Consider the following 22,228-nt stretch of genomic DNA (forward strand, 5'->3'; position numbering starts at 1 on the left):
CCCTTAGAAATGTTGCACCTGGGCTTTGCCCCAATTCAAGACTCTGGCTTTAATATCACTGTCTAATTCCTTATAAGAAAACCAACAAAGCATTCATATTTCTGAGATATAATCTATGATTGAATAGAGAATTAAATTACTTAAATTAATGGCAGAGTTTAATTCAGGGGCTCAGCACAGCCAATAAGGGTACATCTACACAGCCGCACTATTTCGGGATAACGTCCGTTATCCCAAAATAGTGTTCGCCACATTTTAACAGCATGCCCATTATTTCAAAATACATTTCAAATAACGGGCTTCTTATTCTGGCTTCCTGTAAACCTGTTGCACGAGGATTAAGGAAGACGCTGGAATAGCAATTTATTTCAAAATCAGCGCTATGTAGACAGTACCAAATTTCAAATTTCAAAATAACCTATGAAATTTGCATAGCTCTAATTGAGTAACTTATTTCGATGTATGCGCTACTATGTAGACATAGACATTATTCATTTGCACTCCTAACCATGAAGAGAATCTGTTAAGATCCAAGTTGCCATAAACATAATGAATGTCAATTGCATGATTTGGTATTGGTCGTGTTTTTTCTATGAAGGGACTCTAATGATCTGTTAGCAATAATATTAAAAGCATTTACAAACGTGGAATAGAATAATGACATATATCAATTGACGTATAGTAAATATCACAGGAATAAAAATGACTATTTAGCATCGATTTTCTGTTTATTGATCAAGAGTCATTAAATATCCAGCTTATGGTTGGATAATCTTGACCTAAAAGAGAAGGTGGAAAGGGATAAGGTTTTTTTTTTTTAATCAGCAAGCAAAATCATATTTTTCATTATATTATTAGCATTCTTCCAAAGGTATAAAGATGCCAGTCTTACCAGAAAGAAAGAAAATTGTTTTCCAGGGCTGTTTTTCACACTGATTTGCTTCAGTGCACTGTCTGTTGCTACAAAATCATACATCCATATACCTGCTGCTTCAAAATTTGTAACAGAAATTTTTTCATGTCAGAGCATAACTGTATGCAGATTTAGTGTCATCATAAAATGCAGTTGATAGGGTAATTGTCCAAAGCACTGTTCAGAAGCTCAGTGTACAAATCTTATTATAAGTGCTAACTCTTGTGTGCTGCTATGAAAATATACCCTGATATGTTGTTATAAGTTATAAATATTAAATTTAGAAAGCAAGTTTTGCCCCCAAAAAAGCATTAATATCACTAAGATCTAATCCTTTAGTTCTCATTTTGCCTCCAGACTGATTATGTTATTTTTTACACTTCTGTCAGTAAGTTTTTTATGCTCGTTTTATATATTCAGAAGCTGAAATAAAACTAGATATTGATATTAACTACTGCAGGGTTATGCAGAGAAAGGAATCATTACCGCACAAAGAACTCTTTGAGAACCTTGTGAAGACTTTCCTGGCTATGAAAGAGGCGGTCCCATCTTAAGTCATTTCAAATTCCAGGAACCCAATGTTTTGTTTTTAAAGAAACCTTAAAATTAAACAGTAACAAATAGCAATACAATCCCCATCAGGGAGCTACCAGTTTCAACTATGATGTGTTAGACCAACATTCATAAACATTTTTTAACATGTAGCTCGCTTTTCTGTTCTTCTCAGCCTACCTCATAAACAATATTAACTCCTTTGCACCAAACTTTCCCTTCTCTTCTATGCTATTAGGTCATAATACAGTCTTTCTCATTATTCAGAATGAACAAAGTCATATCCTTCTCCACAGGACTCTTCTCTGGAACTAGCAATTTATTTTCCATAGGTTTATAAGAAAACCTTTACAACTATATAGGAGACACAATTATATCCATATCTCCTGTGCAGCTCCCTTTGCTGGGCAAAGCTTATTTCCTTTAAAAGGGGGCTCAAATGCTACTCCACAACTCCAAAGTGAATCCAGGCTAAAAGGCAGCACAGCCATTGTGGTTCTCTGCACAAATCAGAAGGAAGAACGTATACACACAGATCTGCAGCTTCTGTGCCTTATAGAGATATGCTCCTGCAGGCTTCATCCAGCATAGTGGAAGAGTGTTTTGATATGGTGGAGGAATAAGCAATCCTATTCTACATTCATTCTATTTTTCTGGCCTATCTTGGTTCAGTCTCTTTCAACATTCACTCATTTATATCAATGTTGAGGACTGTACTTGATTTGGTGATTCTACCTCTTTTCTGTTTGGTTTTATAAGAAGCAATCCCATTCCAGCACATACCATTTTCCAGGGGGTTATGTTATGTTCCATTAAGTTATGATAAGAGGAAGCTGTATACCATGTTTGGAGGTCCTAGCTCTTACAGTTTAGGAAGAGTTCTTGATCAAACAGACAAACTCTATAATGAAGAAGTGGATTGTGCCCACGAAAGCTCATGTTACTATTTACATTTTTTTGTTAGTGCTAAAAGACTATTCATAGTTTTTTAAGTTTTCTCTGTACGGATTAATCCGTGGTACACCCACAAGCTTTCTGCAATAATGCTGAGATCATCTTGGAAGAATTGGGTCATTCCAGATTTACAAAGGGAACAATGTAAACAAATAGTCCTTATTCTCTTCAAATTTTAATCCTGCAATCATCACTGTGATATCTGAATGGGTTTCAACAATAAGTGAAATGACTGTTTCACTACACAGCATCTTTCACATGTGTTTTTTTCTCTCTGTCTTTCCCCAAGACCAGATCGATGGAGCAAACCCTGCAATTCAAATGAAAGGTGGTGTAGTTTTTGGTTGGGCATAGGTTTAGCAGGAGTTGGTTCCACAGTCTTGTAACAGCTCCCTGAAACTTCTCTTTCCTTCTCAGACTTTTTCTTGTGCCAGAAGAAAGCCTTTGTCCAGGAGCTTTAGACCACCTAGTAGGTATCCTTCATAAACCCAAATCTGGATGAATTTCAAAGACTGCCGTTTGTTTGTTTGTTTGTTTGTTTGTTTAATTGGATATCCAATCTATGTTGTGAAGCATGCTGCTTTATTTGCCATGCTGCATACATTCTAAAAGGAAACTAAATGAGGATTTTTTTTCTTTGTAATTATCCATGGGATTAATCTGCAGATAGCCAAATTTCCATTTGTATTCATAGGAGACCAGATTCTGCTCTCAGTTATTCCAGTGTCAACCTGGACTAACTCCACTGACTTCAGTGGAATTACTCCAGGATTACATGTGAATAACTAAAAGCAGGAACTGGACTAAAGTTTGTTATTTCATTGAGTTCATTAAGAGGTGATAACAGAAGACGGCAGGATAAGATGGAGACATTTAATAAAACATTAATGGTCAAATTTCCTTTCTTGTGAGAAATTAGTAGTTATTTATTTTATTTCACTGCAAGTACAGGACCATATCTTACAAGCTGCTTCATTTTATTTATTAGGTGGCTAATAGAATGGGACCAGAAACTGATTTTATGCATCATATAACCAAGAACACAAGCAGTTCTGCCTCTGCCTAATTACCCACCCCCTAACAAAGATCAGCTATAAAGAAAGCTGAAAGCATCTGAGCAATTTACTAACTCTTTCTCTCAGGTCTGTGAACATTAAGAGTGCATCTCCATTATTTCAAGATAACTAGCATTATTTCAAAATAACAATGTGAGCGTCTACACAGACATTCTGTTATTTCGAAATACTTTCGAAATAACGGACAGCTTATTCCAAAATCTGTAAACATCATTCTATGAGGAATAATGCCTATTCTGAAATAGGTATTTCAAAATAAGGCATGTGTAGATGCTCCTCTGCAGCTATTTCGAAATAACCCTTCACCAGGGCCATTCTAAGGCTACATCAAGACTACATTCCTCTCTCGGCAGAGGGATGTAAATGAAGCACTTCAAAAGTGCGAATGAAGCTGGGATTTAAATATCCCATGCTTCATTAGCATAATCACATAATGGCACTCTTTCAAAAAAGTGCTATTTCGAAATTGAAACCACAGTCTGACACGGTTCTTTCGAAAACGGGGCGCTTTACAGGATCTTTTGAAAAAGCACACTGTTTTCAAAAGACCCTCGTCTAGACTGTGGTTTCAATTTCGAAATAGCACTTTTTTGAAAGAGCATCATTACGTGATTATGCAAATGAAACACGGGATATTTAAATCCCTGCTTCATTTGCACTTTCGAAGTGCTTCATTTACATCTCTCTGCCAACAGAGGGATGTAGTCTAGACACACCCTAAGTTATTCCTCCCCAGTGCTTCCCTGAGTTCTAAATTGAAATAGCATGTCTACATTAGGGAAGCCTGCCTTGGACTAATTTTGAGGCTTCCCTGCAGTGTAGACGTGCTATTTTGAAATAAGCTATTTCAGGATAACTATTCTGGAACAAAAACTAGCATCTTTAATTAATGATTTTGAAATGAGTGCAGTGTAGACGTACCCTAACAGAGTTTTTCTTGACTGATGACCTCAGAATCTGATCATGGTCTGTTTCTATGATATGGAGCATGATTTTTCAGAGTCTATACTGACTGCTAAGTCTTGCTCAACCACATGCCAGTTAATTTGATTTCACAATAATCTTTTGTAGTATAGACAAGGGCTTACCTATCACAGATGAATAAATGCTGACATAGGAGCCAATATATTCAAATGTGGGACAGGAGACAACAGTTGTAATCTTAAAGAATTTTCATTCTGAAAGCCATAAAATACGTTAAACTAATTTTCCAATTTTCATAGCACATTAAAAACCTGCCTTTTCAAAGTAGCCTGCCCTAATATTTTTAACTATTAATGAAATCTGTTTTGTTCAGTATTTGCATGGATCTCCAGACTCTTATCTTCTTTAATACAACAGATTTGAGCCAACATAAAATAAACTAAAAAATGATATGCTAAAAATGTATCTGCCAACAAACAAATGGCATCAACAGCAGAGGCAACTAACATAAACCAAGATAAAAGACAGAATACATTTAAGATCTGTACTGCAAACAAGGTATACTTAAGAATATAAAGACATGAAAAAAGAGGCAGATGTACTTCTGAAATAAAAGGTAAATGAAAAGAATGGGGACAATTAAAACTGAACAGTTAAACCAGCTAAAAAAACTAAAATACACTCCTCTAAACATAACAAAGAGCAATGGAAATGGAACAAAAAAAAAGAAGCCGGCTACAAGTCAAATTACAGAAAGGAAAGAACAAAATGAAACTGCATGTAATAGCCTGTGCTTTACAAGTAGATATAAATGAAAAGAAACAAAATGAAAGGAATAAACTGTTTACTAAAAATGATACTTAGATGAAAAAGATACAAAACTAAAGCTACACAGGAAACAGAGCATAGATTAAAGTTATTTGTCTTTGAGACATGGATTCAGCTTGTGTGAGTTTGGTAGAAATGGTTACAACCAGGTTTTAAAATGTAAAGGTTGTAAAAGACATTCACTGATAGTTTTTCTCCATAGTTTTATTTATTTTTACACTATAAGATTCCAAAGGATACTCAGATCACAATAAGAACTATATCGTGAAATATGATAATAGCAACACTTTCCTCATATACTCTGGATATTTTCATTAATTAAAGATGCTAGTTTTTGTTTCAAGCTGAAACTTGAAGTGTTTTGTGAGATGAGACACTCCCATGAAAGGGATTCCAAACTCTAATTATCTTTCAATTTGGGGTATGTCTACACTGCACACTTATTTTGAAATAGCATGTCTACAATGCAGGGAAGCCTCAAAATTAGTCGGAGGCAGGCTTCCCTAATGTAGACATGCTATCTCAATTTAGAGCCCCAGGAGGCACTGGGGAGGAATAATTAAGAATGTCCCTGATAAGGGGCTATTTTGAAATAGCAGCAGTGGAGCATCTACACATGCCTTTTTTTTTTAAATAGCTATTTCGGAATAGGCATTATTTCTCATAGAATGAGGTTTACAGATTTTGAAATAAGCCATCTGTTATTTTGAAATTATTTCAAAATAACGGAATGGCTGTGTAGATGCTCACATTGCTCTTTCGAAATAACACTAGTTATCTCGAAATAACGGTGCAGTGTAGATGCACGTTTTTACTCCTGTGAGTTTATCCCATGGTTGCAAAATGTGTTGAGTGCAATACAATCCATTACACTTGGAGAAATATGCACATGGAATGTTCATTCAGATGCCAAGGCTCAAATCAAGAGTCCAGCTCCCAGAATAGTTAATTGGCGCTGAACAGAAGAGTGGCAGGTGAAGGGGAGGGGAGAGAATCTTTGTCCTCTGGCTGCCGCTTGGCTCCTTATCCTCGTAGCAAAGGAAGCCAACGGCAGGAGGAGTTTCTGTGCCTCCCTACATACTTTTTTCAGTGCATCCTTGGTGGAGGAAAATAGGAAAATCACATAGAAGAGGATCTTACAGCCTTGCCCCTCACCCAGTCAGCACTAGCCCTGCACCTTACATGCTGTTCTGTGCAAACTATCACTTCTAAAGGCAAGAGAGGAGTTTGTATAATATTGGCAGTTGTCCAACTAGGAAATTATGGAAGACTATTAATTGATGTTGCATAGGCTAGTAGCTGGCATGGCTTTCAGTCACTTTCAGTCTAAGTTGGCTTCAGACCTCTGAGGTGAAACTAGGCTGTTTGCTTTCCCAGTCTCAGGAGACACCCTGTTACTGTCAGGCATAGAACCTAATAACTTGTGCTGCTTTTTTTTCGTGGAGTATGTTCATTGGTCTAGCTGAGGAGATACTGCTCTCATTTGGCAGTGGAACCGATTTACAACTACTAACGTCTCTTGTCTCCGTTTTTAATTAACAGAGGAAACTTGTTTGTAGGCTTGAGGCCAGATGCAGTCACCCTTACCCCCAAATGGCTGTATGCCAGTAATTACTGAAGCCATAGACACTCCATTAGAGTCACAGGGTCCACAGAGCTGGAGGGGAATGCTGCAGGTGGGCCTCCTGCTCTTGTTGTATCTCCATCACTGTGATTTCAACATAGCCCTGTTGACTATTCTGCTTCCTGCTACTTTTTGGTTAGAAAATAAGAACCTACTTCTCTACTCCCTGGGCCTGTCATTTACAGCTGTGGCTGACACACTGCAAATCACTACATTAAACAGGTGAAAATGACTGAAATCAAATTACATGAGCTGGTTTCCTTTTAATAAAATCATCAATAATCCCAAAACCTTTGTTTCCCCCTGCAAAATATTCTGCATTTCTGTAGGGTTTGGATTCAGTTGAGGCTGATTCTTTGCAGCAAAGTGAAGCCTTTTGTGCATACTGAGCTATGTAAATCAAGATTGTCACTGTGAAGGTGCTTTCCAAGGCTTGCCTATGTGCTGTTGATCCTATATAATGTTCTGTGCTATTAATCCTATATTATGAAATAAATTCAGACAGCTCCTACAATCACCCTGAAATAAATGACCTGGGGCCATGATCAGTTGACCAGGAGAAAGGAATAATAATGACAGATCAACTTGTTCATAGAAGAGAGGGCTCCCAAAAGCTTTCTCAAAGCTACCCGGGGGAAAGTGTTGTAAAGGACAACAGAATTCCTAGTTTTAATTACAGAGAAGCAAGTGACAAAATAGAAGCTTTCTACAATGAAGAAAGTGACATTTTTCTCCCTCCAAATATAGCAGAACAATAGGTTATTAAGAAACACAACAAGCTAGTTTAGTAAAACAATTGTAAGAAAAAAAGGGTTCAGTGTAATTACGAAGGCAGCAAAGAAGGACTCAGTGCAGAACAAGTTTATACAGGAGTTTATAAGTTTATAAATTGGTACAGGAGATTACTAATTCCTTGCTTTTGCATTTTTAAAACATCCACCATTTTCCCACCACACTCCATTGTCATAATGTATAATATCCCATTATAAGGCAGGGAACTTCTATTGCCCAAGGGTATGTCTACACTACAGTGTTATTTCGAAATATCTTATTTGGAAATAGTTAATTTAAAATAAGTTATTTTGAAATAATGTGTCTACACAAAATTGCATTTCGAAATAGCGTTTTGCTATTTTGAAATAGTGCGTCCACTCTGAATGGATGCTGAATCACATTTAAGGCCGGCCGGAATCAGGTCCGGCAGGGCATCAGGTCAGGACTTACTTTGTGTGGCTGCTGCCTGAGGCTATCTGAGGCCTGTGCTTAAAGGGACACCTCCCCCCTCAGCCCCCGGACAGCCAGTTCTCAGCTTTCCCTGCTTGCTTGCCTACCTCGATGAGGGACAGCAAAGCATTTTGTCTCTGCGTGCTCTGGTTGCCCTCACTTGGGACACCATGGCACTCTGCAATATGGAGCCAGAGTTGCCCCGGGCACTCTGGTGCTTCTCGTGGATGCGTTGCTGTGAGACTAGCTGCACTTTCTGCAGGCTGCCATCCGGGAGGTCCATCAGCGGGCTGTCAATATCCAGAAGGCCCTGCAGAAGAGCTTCCACCCTGAGGAGCACTAAGAGCCTCCCTGATCTGCCCCACTGGGGGCTTATGCCTCATTCCTCCTTCATGGCCTTCCACTTACCCCTCCCTAACCCCCCTTCCTGATGTCAAATAAAATACATGTATTTTCATGAACACAAATCCTCTTTATTTAACAAAACTTGGGAGGGAGGAATGAAACTCTGGTGAGGCTGGGGAAAGGAGGTGGGAGAGGGAAAAAGAGAGGGTGGGAGAGGGGAGGGGGAAACCTGGGAGGAGGGAACTAGAAAGGGGAAGCAAGGGGAAGAAGGGGAAGGGGAAGCTCAGGGTTGGGGGTCTCGCCGGACCAACTTGATTTTCATGCACACCTGCTCCTGGATTCACATGTGGCCTTTGGTGGCCAGGCTGGCAGCTATCCTGCCATAGATGGCCACTTTCCTCCATATAGTGCAGAGATCATGGACATTGGGGGCATCCCCCCTAAACCTGAATAAGGTCCATGATCTCCACCATGAACCAGGAAAGCACCCACCTTCTCCAGGCCCTGGCACTGTTCCTGGGGAGCAATGGAGGGCTGGCTGCCAGTGGCTTGCTGGCTCATGTTTTGGGGCCACTGGATCAGGGGCAAGTATCTGAGGGGTAGTCTGGATCTGCAAAAGCAACAAGGAGTCCTGTAGCACCTTATAGACATCAGATGCATCTGACGAAGTGGGTCTTGCCCATGAAAGCTTATGCTCCAACACATCTGTTAGTCTATAAAGTGTTACAGGACTCCTTGTCGTTTTTGGATCAGGGGAGTGACTGCTGGGTCTGGGCTGGCAGGCTTGGAGCTGACACAGGCACTGTGGCCAGAGTCAACCCCTTTAAGTGCTCTGGGAAGGAGGGAGGGAGAGTAGTGTTCTTGGTTGAGGCTGGTGTGGCCACGAAGGCATCCTGGGAAGGCTGGAGGCCCCCTATTTTGATATAAGTGTCTACAAAGCACTTATTTCAAAATAGCTATTTCGAATTTGGCATTATTCCTTGTAGACTGAGGTTTACCAAATTTTAAATAAGTGCTCCACTATTTCAAATTAATTTCGAATTAATTTCGAAATAGCGGTTTGGCTGTGTAGACGCTAGGAAAGTTATTTCGAAATAACAGCTGTTATTTCAAAATAACTTTGCTGTATAGACATACCCTAAGTCATTGTCAGGCTAGACCAGTGGTTCCCAGTCTTATCAGACTACAGTAGCCCATTCAAAAGACTGGTTCCTCTTGTGTACCCAAAATTTCTCCTAATTTAAAAAGTGCTTGCTTACAAAATCAGATAAAAATACAGGGGAGTTATTTTGAAAATAATTCCCCAGTGTAGACATGCCCTTAGGCTCCTTGTATTCTGTCACACTCTCCTTTTATACAAAGGAGTACTGTCTTCCTCTAGCCATCCCCTAGGTACCTGTAAGAGCCTTCCTCCTGTGTTATGCCAACCTATTCCTCTCTGCACTCTATAAGGGAGAGGAGTTTTGTTATGTGTTTGAAAATGAGCATTTTCTGATTCATTTTTCTGCTCTCATATTTAATGCTGCTCCACATGAAATGTACAATACAATAAAATCAAGAAACCAGACTATTTTAACAGTCTCCCACAGCCAACAAAACAAATATGAAGACAAAATGGATCACAACAAGAATAGCAACATGCACTTAATGCTTCCTCAAATGTAAGGAGAAAATATGTTTTTGGTAGCAATCTGAATAATACAGATCCCTCAGCCTTGTCTCATATTTAAGCTGTCCTCCCACCAACTTGCCATTCATGTCAGCTCACTGGTCGGTTTCCTGTGCTTGGCGTATTTGGTTTCCTGTGCTTGGCGTATTTTTTTTTCCTCTCAAAAGAAAGTAATAACTTGGAAATCCAAAATAACAGGGCTGAAAAAAAAAAAATGCTGCCATTGCTGACAAACTGGTTTTGTGGTGCAGAAGGGTTCCTTGCTGCTTTGCAATTAGTCAGGAATTTTTGACTGGCCACTCTCCTTGTAGGTGAGGAACAATGGAAATAATGAGAGCTAATCAATACTGAGCATACACACACTTTAATGTCTTGGATCTCAGTCACAACACTGCCAAATAGCTAAGACTCTTGAAAACCCACTGACAGAGAAACTTGAAATAATGAAAGCGTAATTATAAATAGGTATTTGAACTGAATGTGTCTAGTAAGAAATTGAACACTAACAAGTATATGAACCATCTTTTTTTCTAGGGTATACTAATGCTAATTTTGCTGTAGTTAGACTACAAGAAAATGAAGGTACAGTCATTATCTGCTGACCACTATAATTAAAAAAGTGATTGCTCTAACAAGTAATTGGTAGAAAAAATGCATAACCAGTAATCATAAGCACAGGCCGTATGTTTTTAAATATGATCAAATCATTTGCATAGTGTTTATGTATAATAAATTAAAGCAAAATGAAAAATCTGCTGACAGGAAATAAGTAGCAATAAGGGTAGAATGATGTGTTAAATCCTTCATTCTGGATCATTTAGGTAATGTTCCATTCATTTTAGATTCATGAGTGGAGGCCTTTACAGATTGGGCATGCATACCATAAATCTCAGGTTATCCATTATTAGGTGGCATTTTGCTATTTGGAATTGTACATGTTTACTTTGTGCATAATTAACTGCATAATAGCTGTCTATGTTCTGCACAGAATTTACACTCAGGCTCTCATCAAAACAAATGACTCTAGAAAGTAGGGCACTTCCATTAAGCTCACTGCAATCAGCATTTTCTAATACAGGTTTGCAGAAATGGCTTTGATTTCCAAAATGCAGTCTGACTAAAATAAAACCTTGCAAAAGGACACTGGTTGTGTTTTGATTTATTTTACTAAACCTCGGAGAAGTGGCTAGAGCTAAAAAGGGTGGGGACAGCATAAGGCAGAGAATACTAGGAGCAGACGGGACAAGGAATTTCCATAAAAATAATAAGTACGGAGCAGATCTGGACAGGCAATTGATCATTGTACAGCATCCTGCTATGGATCAAAGACTTCACCCAGCAGTTCTTTTATTTCAGTGTGTGATTTCTACTACCAGGTCAACTACTCTTGTCTTTGCTGTACAGCTTCTTTATACACAGTCTGTCAAAGAAAGCACCAAGATTTTGTATTGCACACAGAGTATAAAATTGGGTAGAAAAAAATCATAACGACTCAAAAGCTGGTAATTTTAATATATGTAGTAAAAATGGAATAAGGGAAATAAAATAGAGAAAAGTGGAGCATTTCAATAATTCATAGCACTGCCTGCTGCATTCTGTGCATACACGGATATCGTTGCATATTCTGTATAAACAGCATTAGTACAAATGCTGGTATACTTAAAGTGAATATTATTTTGCTCATGATCTGCAGTATAAAGCAAGTACTTTATAACAGGAGGCTTTGGAAGTGGCTACTGTAAAACAAGAGTATGTGTTGGGGGGATATTTTATAGTCTATCTTATGTTTTAAGAAAGTATTTATAAAAAATGCAACTTTTATTATGTACAGTAATCTAAACTTCCATAACAAAGAAATACACTCAGCTTGGGGCAGCTCAAAACTAAAAATCATGAAGGATATAAATATTAATTCTAATGAGTTTCTTTCTTTACCATAGAGTGATCTGGAGCTACACTTAATGGAAACAAATGAAATGCAAAATTAATTTCAAAGATGGTTGTATGTTTTATTAGATAAATTCCTTTTTTTTTTTTTTTTTGCTGTTTTACTGGTTACCATACTATAAATTTACTATTTTTCCTATAATCAATCATATAATCTAATCAATTTGGGTTTTTTCCCTGCCTTTGTCTAGCTGCATTTATATCTTTGGCTTTTCATTTGCAAAATATGCAGCTTCCTTTTGAAACCTTTTCTCTCCAATCTATCTCCTTTTTTTAAAAAAATTGGTTTACTTGATTTGGGTTTTTTTTTCCTCTGTCCCATATTTGATTAATGTACATTTCTGGAAGTATGATTATCTGTATGTAAAGTGATCTTTCTCACTGTATGTGTGAAATTTAGAGCTCTTATGCAGGTAGAAATAGTGTTTCTCTGAATGCAGTGTAAAAAATAACTGTAATTCTACAACATATTGTTTTTAAATTATTATTTCCAAACTCTAAATGGTCCAGATAAAATATATCACAATCAAAATGTGTTGAAATTCAGTCACCTCCATCATTATACTAATTGGCAATCATTTATAGTTTACCTTCCCTTTTGAAACTGGATTCTACAGATGTGATTTATTTTAGGCTGAGATGTAATATAGAAATAGTCACATAAGTAAAATGTCATTTTACAACCCTTCTTCTTTATGCTGTTGGTTACTGAAACCTATCAGTATTTAAAATGGCTCCTGTAGACAAATATTTATTTCATATTTCTTTTTATAGGTGATTTATTAACAATAGGATACTCTCATACATCTATGGAGAGATTTTCAAGTGTTCGTAGGGTCCTACTCCCACTGCAAGACAATAGGATTTGAGTTCCAACATGTCTGGATGTGTAATCTAATGAGTAGTCTGTGTCAAAGCTGACTGGTCTGAGATAGGGATGCTAACTTTAGATTAACTGGCTAATCGAATACTCAATGTAGCCCCAGAGCTGTTGCTACACTTCAAAGGCAAAAATGCTGCTGGGAGCGCGGATCCAGTGGGGGAACTCTAGCAGTTTCCCATTGGCCTTGTGCTCCCCACAGTGTTTCAAAATGGTGGAGATTTAGAATCCCCAGCTAACCCTGTACTCTATGTGGTGCTGCTGCTCTGAAACACCACGGGGAGCCTTGCATCAGGGGAGTCCCCAGCAGACCCTGGGCTGCCACTTTGAAGCACCCCCTTTTCTCCCCTCCCCCCAATTGCTGCCTTTTTCTGATATAGGTAGCGGGGGGAGAGGGGAAGCAACTAGTTGGATGATTTGCTTATCAGATAGTCGATTAGTCGACTAGTTGCTCACATTCCTACTCTGAGAGACAAGAGGATGAAATATCACTGGGAGCTCTACCATTTTCTCATCCAGTACATGTTTAATCAGTATGGTGATTGTATGTCTCTGCTTTCACTCCTGCTACAAAACTGCCTGACAAACGTTGGTAAAACTCTACTGCTTTGACCTTTTCTCACCTTCCTGGTAACACACTTAGCCAAGATGGCCACAGTAATGGTCCATTCTGGCTCCACCATTCTTGTGTGGGTCACCAAGAAAGTAGGGAACGGATTAAAGTAGTATGGTAGTCTATACTATTCTATCTGTCCCTCAGCATCCTGGCTGCTACTGGTGAATACACACAGTAGTATTGATTTTGGGTCTTTCTTCCTGTTAATGATTCCAGAGCCTGGCTCTACTACTGCTCTTAGCTTCTCCTAGCAAGTAGCAAAGTAAAACTCACACGGCTAATGTCAAATCAATTGCTGGCCACAAAATTCTGAAATAGTCATGCCAGTTGTACTCAGCTGCATTGTTGCATCAGAATCAGTGGAGTGAATTAACACTGAGGAAGATAGTGTTCACTTCACAGTATTTGAGAAGTTATCTTTGCAAACATATTTGTAACTTTTTTTTCCTGAGGGCTTGCATTTCAGAAAATGATGGTGGCTTAAACACGTCATTTTTATTGGGAAATATTTCCTGTTCTCCAATGGTTAATGGATTTTTCAAACCCTAAATAATACAATTATCTTTTTTTTAATTGAAATTTTACAAAACTAGCAAAATGGTTACAAAATTCACATGCAAATATATTTCACTGAACAAATCATTTACAATCGCAGACAATCTAGTTATGTAAAAAACAAAGTTTACACTGTAGAAAATCCTTCATGCAGAGCAGTGAATGCTAATTTTTACTGAATAACATTTATGATGCTTTATTCTAAGATCCTAGTAGAGGTGGGCAAATAATTCATTAAAAATTATGTATTGGGTGTATTTTGATCTTTTTTTCTGTTCACAAATGTCCATTACCATAATTATTCAGTGACTTTTCTGGGATGTCTGATTTTGCAAAAATAAAGAGGATGACTACATTTATTTGCAAGAACCATTTGGACTTCTCAGCAAAAAAAAAAAAAAAAAAAAAAAAACCTTACATAATTAAAAATCAGATCCCTAATCTATACAAGGTTTATTAATATTTTGTTACATTTGATGTTGGCTAAATAGTTTATGTGATTTGCTTGTGTTTTGCTTCTGTTTCCTGATTAAGTCCTGGGTCTGCAAACACTTAAACAAATGTACCTTTCCTCGCTTGAGTACCCGCACCCCCCCAGAACTTCTCCTGTGAGAAAAATCATGCAGACATTTAAGTATTTACAATTGCCATTGTAGATGTCACCAGGTGGCGCTGTTACATATAATCTTCCAAATTCTTTTACATAGGGTACATATACACTACTACAGAAAAGAAAATAGCCTACAGCAGTGAGTCTCAGAGATCCTCTCCTCTCTTCTGGTTTCAGACCCAAGCTCCAGCCTGAGTTTGAACACCTACACTATTTTTAGTCCCAAAGCACAAGCCCTGGAACCATGAGTTCATTGACCTGAGCTCCGAGACTTACTGCCATGCAACTATTTCTGAGTTGTAGACATTCATAATGTATGCACAGCTGGTTAGTGCTAGGAAGATGTGTTTTGTGTGGTTGTTAGTTATGGTTATTCAATACTATTTGTAGAAAGAGTTGTGCCAACTAGTGGCACGTTTGCTTTCTACCATGGTCTTTGATTAGAATCAATTCTCAAGGCAGAGTTGGTCACTGGGAAATGGACACTGGTATTGAGAGGAGGTATCTAAAGCAAAGAATGGCATGAACCTCTGTTTCAGGACTGGTCTGTATGTGTAAATAAAGCAAGTTACAGTTAAAGATTGTTTAGAGATGAACATTTAATTTTCAGCAAGCTGGGGTATAAATCTATTTTAAAAGATTTAAAAGATCCATGAAAAACTATTTTCCTGGAAGGGTGGTGAAGCACTGGAATGGGTTACCTAAGGAAATGGTGGAATCTCCATCCCTAGAGTTTTTTAAATCCAGCTTTTAAATCTTTAAAGCCCTGGCTGGGATGATTTAGTTGGTATTGGTCCTGCTTTTAGCAAGGAGTGTGGACTCAATGACCTCCTGAGATCTTTTCCAACCCTGTGATTCTATGATCCTGCACTAGCCTGCTACACCAAGTGGGTTCTTTCCAATTTTGTCCATATTTCTCTTAAAGTGTGAATCCCAGAACAGGACACATAATCCATTTGAGGCCTCATCAGTGACAAAAAGAGCAGGAGAACTACCTCTGTGATTTGCATACAACACTTGTTTTTATATACTCCAGAATATTCTCAGCCTTTCTTCGTAACTACATCACAGTGCTGACTAATATTCAATTTGTGGTCCATTATAATCCCTAGATCATTTACAGCAGTACCACTGCACAGCCAGTTATTTCTCTATTTGTATTTGGGGATTTGATTTTTCTCTCCTAAGGGCTGGTATTTTGAATTTGTCTTTACTGAATTTCATCTCATTAATTTCAGACCAATTCTTCAATCTGCTAAAATAATTTTGAATTCTAATCCCATCTTTCAAAGTCATCCTCTTCCAAGTTGATGTCATCTGCAAATATTATTAGCATATTCACCACACCATCATCCAAATTATTAATGAAAACATTGAATAGAACTGGACACCGCTAGATATATCCTCCTAGTTTGACAGTGCACCACTAATAACAGTTTGAGTTCCATCTTTCTTCCAGCTTTGTACCCCAGTATTGTAATTTAACCCGGATCACATTTCTTTAGTTTGCTGCTGAGTATATCATGTGGGACTGTGCCAAAAGATTTAGTAAAATAAAACTATATCATGTCTACTACTTCCCCTCTATCCACAGGTCAGCAAACCTGTCGAAGAAGGAAATTAAGTTAGTTTGGCATGATTTGTTCTTGATAAATCTATGTTGGCTATTACTTTTCACCCTACCATCCTCTTGGTGCTTTCAAATTGACTGTTGGATAATTTGTTCCAGTGCCTTTCCAGTTATCAAAGCTAGGCTGACAGGTCTATAATTCTTTGTTCTCTTTTTAAAATACACACTATGTTTGCTCTTCCTCAGTGCTTTGGGACGTCTAGTCCTTTCACAGACCTCTTCCCAGAATTTTCTCCTAACTCTAGTCCTCAAGATGGAAGGAAACATACTTTGGATACATACTAAAGAGAGGATTTTACGTTACCATTAGAAAAATGTGCCATATATACCAGAAGAAGGTACTTGCACAAATATGAATCAATACAAGTTTTATGGGTTCACTTGAGTTCCTCTGTAATCTCTTATTTATAGATACTGTAATGAGATGATACAGAGCATAGGCTGTATCCCTTGTAAACACAAATGTTGTTCAAACATACTAACAATCAAGTTGATTTTAAGTTTAAAGTGCTGTTCATGGCACTTGGTACCTCATGGCTGTTGCACAACAAAATAGATTGGGAATGCCAAGAAGCAATTTCTCACACACTTATAAATTCAGCCATAGCTTATATTAATCAGATCTCTTATATAGAATATTTCATTTATTTTCCAGCCTAAATGCCTCAGACACACTTGAATGAAATGCATTTCAGATCATAATGCCTAGTTTCTACTTAGTAATAGCAACTACAAATTTATAGTCTGGCAGCAATTTGTGTCAAAAATACTGTCATGTTATTTTTAAACTATATTTGACAGGGAGATTGAAGTGTTGTGAATAAGGCCATCAGTCTCTTTACCACCTACACTCTTTTTGTAGACAATTTGCATCAGGTGAGGAGAATATTTTAAAACAGAACCCTTTACTATATGGTCCAAAAGCCACACTTTAAGATCGGTCATTTTAACATTTAACATCAGTCTATTAGTATGTGTTAGATACATTCTGAAATAGTTATAAGAAATGTGCAATTTGTCCTTTCTTTCTTATTGAAAGTTAAGTGTAAACAAATTACTAATCATGTTCACTATGATAATGCCCAAGGACCAACCAAAACAGGGCCTTATTTGCTAGACACAATGAAAACCCCAAATAGGAGATAGCCTCCTGTCTCAAAGAGCTTTCAAGTCACTAGTGCTATCAGATGGTTAATAGGAACCAAACCTCAACTGAATCTACAGCAAAGTAATCAATTGCAAAACTACCACACATACGTAGATAGTGCAACTCACTACAATTTGCTATACAACTAATGGCGTTTGGTCATGGACTGCTGTAGTTTCCTTGGAAATGAACTTTGGTCCTAAAAAAGATATTTGCTATGGTTTTTCATACAGTATTGCTCTTTGCCCTGCCCAATAATCTGTGGTGTATTGGAAACGATGGACACATCTATAGCTGATGTAAATGAAGTCAATGGAGCTATGATAATTTATGCCAGCTGAAAATTTGTCCTTAGTTGTTTACCGTACATTACTACTGGGAATATCCTACAAAGCACAAGTTGAAATAGAAGAAACAAAGTAATATTTAATTAACCAAATGGTCATGACAAAACTTATGCAAATGTATGTGGAGAAAAAGGACATGCTCTGGACATGCTGATTGTATTACTGACTGATGGGCCAGATATGGCCACTCTTCCAGGGTATGTCTACACTACAAAGTTAGTTCGAACTAACGGACGTTAGTTCGAACTAACTTTAATAGGTGCTACACTAGCGCTCCGCTAGTTCGAATTTGAATCGAACTAGCGGAGCGCTTAGTTCGAACTAGGTAAACCTCATTTTACGAGGACTAACGCCTAGTTCGAACTAGCTAGTTCGAACTAAGGGCTGTGTAGCCCTTTAGTTCGAACTAGTGGGAGGCTAGCCCTCCCCAGGTTTCCCTGGTGGCCACTCTGGCCAACACCAGGGAAACTCTATGCCCCCCTCCCGGCCCCGGACCCCTTAAAGGGGCACGGGCTGGCTACGGTGCCCGTGCCAGGTGCAAGCCTGCCAGCACCCAGCTAGCAGACCCTGCACCTGGCACGGCACAGAGCCACCCACCCGATGTCCCCCAGCCCACCCCCTCTTGCCGGGACCAGGCTGGCGGCTCCCGGGAGCTTGCCCTGGACCGCAAGAGGCGGGCACCTTCCTGGGCTAGTGCGGACATCGTGGACCTCGTCCACGATCTCCGCACTAGGCACAGGAAAGTGGCCGTCTAGGGCAGGAGAGCTGCCAGCCTGGCCACCCAGGACCAGGTGTGCATGAAAATCAAGGGGGTCCACTGAGACCCCCGACACTGAGCCCTGAGCTTACAATGGCCGTCCTGGGTCAGACCAAAGGTCCATCTAGCCCAGTAGCCTGTCTGCCGACAGCGGCCAACCCTAGGGACCCTGGAGGGGATGGACCGAAGACAGTGACCAAGCCATTTGTCTCGTGCCATCCCTCTCCAGCCTTCCACAAACTTTGGGCAGGGACACCACTCCTACCCTCTGGCTAATAGGACTCCATGGCCCCAACCTCCATGACTTTATCTCACTTCCCTATAAACTCTGTTCTAGTTGTAGCCTTCACAGCCTCCTGCAGCAAGGAGTTCCACAGGTTAACTATTTGCTTTGGCAACAACAACAACAACAACTTTCTCTTACTAGTTTCAAGCCTGCTACCCAGTCCTTTCCTTTGGTGTCCTCTAGTCCTTCTTTATGGGAACTCAGGAAGAACTTTTCTGAATGCACCCTCTCCACCCAACCCCTGCTTTTAGAGACCTCTATCCTGTCCCCTCTCCGTCTCCTCTTTTCTAAGCTGAACAGTCCCAGTCTCTGTAGCCTTTCTTCATCTGGGACCTGTTCCCAACCCCTGATCATGTTAGTTGCCCTCCCCTCTCCCAGCCTCTCTCTTCCCCTCTCCCACCTCCTTTTCCCAGTCTCCCCCAGTTTTTTTCAATAAAGACAGAGTCAATGTTGGAAGAAACGTTATCTTTATTTTGTACATCAATAAGAAGGGGGGCTAGGGAAGGGTAAGTGGAAGGAGGTGAGGGAGGAATGGGGTACGAGCCCCCAATGGGGAGGACTGGGCTGGCTCTGCGGGCTTCTGGGGGTGGAAGCTCTCCTGCAGCCCCCCAATTACTCCCTCTCCCCAGATGGCAGCCTGCGGCAAGTGCAGCCGGGCTGATGGCCGAGTGGTGTGATGTGCCCAGTGTGGGCACTCAGGGCACTCCAAGCCAGAACTTCTTTGCAAGCGGGGCACCCCTTAGAACTGTGTGTCCGGGGTGGGGGTCGGGACCCTTTAAGCGCAGCCCTCGGCTAGCCTGAGACAGCATCTCCATGCTCTAAGTCCTCCTTTTATGCCCTGCCGGCACTGCTTCCGGCCATCCTTAAGCCCTGTTCAGAGTCCACTCAATGTGGACTTACTAGTTCGAACTAGCAAAACGCTAGTTCGAACTAGTTTTTAGTTCTAGATGCGTTAGTTCGAACTAGCTTAGTTCGAATTAACTAATTCGAACTAAGTTAGTTCGAACTAGCGCTGTAGTGTAGACGTACCCCCAGAAACTCTGCATAAGGGTTTCTCTATTTTTCTTTACTTCCTCTTAACCAGTCTAGAAGTGAGCAGACTGGACAGAGAGGATAAGTTCTGGCCCAGTGTTTTTCATCTGATCAGTTTCTTACAATATTTGTTTCTAACTTTTTTGAGCTTACAATCTTCTCACTTCTTTCTTATGTCAGGATCTGTGTTTGACTGTGAAAGATGTTTGGTCCATTTTATGCAAGAAGCCCATTGTTAGTAGAAATTACATCAATTATCATGAGCTAGGGGACTCAGTGGATTTTTAGCTCTGATGATGGTTAGCAGACTACTCTGGCTTATAGAAAAGGAAATAGAGGAAAGACCAGAGGAAATTTTCCCTTTGCACATTACTATTCTATTTTTCTTTATAGTGTTTGTCGATGGTGATGGGTTTATTGATGAAAGATGTTATATGAGGAGGGGCAATAGACTGTAGGTCATTTTACCTCACACTTTTGACCCACATTTTGTAAATGCCTCCTCCCACATATCCGTATATCACAGTAAAGATCTAAAACACAGAAGACTCATTCTTATGTAATCAGACATGAATTGAAAAGGATCCTTCATACAACTATATCACCAAAAAGGTAGGCAAGGTTAGAATGGTTTCATCACCTATTCAGGTTCTGTCTAATTATCCCAGTGACAGAGGACCTATCCCTGGGATTCACAAAAACATTTCTGAGAGAAAAGCAAGAGGTTATTGGTGGTTGGTTTTTTTGTTTCTTTAGGGGTTATTTTTGTTTTTGCTCTTTTGGAAAACCCTAACAATTCCTTAACCAGTCTGACAAACTATCTACTGCTTCAGTCTCATCTCCAGGGACCAATAACCTGCCCACATTCTTGCCCAGATGTAAGCTTCTGGCCTCTCTTTCCATGCAATGAAGGACTGAGCACCACACCCAGAATCTTTTTTAAGAGACCATTTTATTCTCCAAACACAAAACTTGGGCAAAAATATCGAACACAGTTTTTTATCCCACTCTGACCTGGGATTTTCCCCTTTTTCTTTCCTACGTCCATTCTGCTTTGGGACTCTACTCTAGACGACCACCTCCCTCTCAACTCTTTATAGTGCTCATCTGATCCCTTCCAAGATAGGAATGATAAAAACAAACAGGGCCCCCAAGTCCTATGATCCTTAAAGGGGAATCACAACTAGGTTAGACACTGCAGACCAGATCATAGTCATCTGCAGCACAAGTAGGTAGGTGGTGGTAGAATGCAGGCAATCTGTTCTTTTTGTACTCTTCAAACAGGTGGCCTTTGTGATCATCTGAGCATAGTGTTTGTTCCCCCCCCTCTAATACCCTACCTAGCATTAGCTACTCAATGGAATGGGGAGTTGGGGCCATGCTAAATAACCTCTCCAGAGATGTAGCAGCAAGCTCAATCTGCAGTACATCCCTGTTAGGCACAAATGAGTCCTACGCTGCAGATATATTCCATTTATGTTATAGGAGGAAGCATTTTCAGTGAAGAGCAATTAGTACATACTTAACAAGTGGTACAGCCTGCCATTCTCTGCTGTGGCTATGTGAGCTGTTTGGTTTAAATGGTAAAAGCTAATTAGTAATTTCACCTTCTTCCTACATGCAATCCAGCACATTTGTTACAGGAAAACAGAAATTTTCTCAGTAATCACAAGCCAACATAATACTCATACCAAAATTCTGCCCTCAAGTCTGTGTGTCCATTCTTGACTCTCGTGCCATGCTCTAATTTGTAATAAATGTCCATTGTTGCTAGTGCATATTTTGCACTTGTAAGGACAGTAAAGAATCACCATATAACTGTGAATGAAGAAATTTTCCCTAACTCCAGAACCCCACATGATTAGCAAAATGTTGGTGAAACTTTCCTTAATTGTAGAAAGAAAGAAAGAAAGAAAGAAAGAAAGAAAGAAAGAAAGAAAGAAAGAAATTTCCAATTTTGAACAATATGTGATTTGTTCTTATCATAATTCATATGCTAGTCATCATTAAAGAACCATTTATGAACTGTCAGTTGCACACACCAAACAGCAGTAAAGTACAAGTTTAAAAAAAAGGCAAATGGTATACTTTGGATTTTAATTGGTTTTTTTATTCCAGTTTCTACTATTATCCATAAAAGTGACAAAATAATTCTGTGATGGGCTATTGAGGGGCTGGGTGGGATAGATACATTATTACTAGTAGAATTAACCTCTGCAGATCCATTTCCATTAGATGCAAAATAATATGACTCACCTTCTGTTATACATAGCCTGCAGATGGTGAAAAAAAATACTGACCTTATTGTGCAT

The sequence above is a fragment of the Pelodiscus sinensis genome, chromosome 3 (genome assembly GCF_049634645.1).
Source record: "Pelodiscus sinensis isolate JC-2024 chromosome 3, ASM4963464v1, whole genome shotgun sequence".
Taxonomy (NCBI): domain Eukaryota; kingdom Metazoa; phylum Chordata; order Testudines; family Trionychidae; genus Pelodiscus; species Pelodiscus sinensis.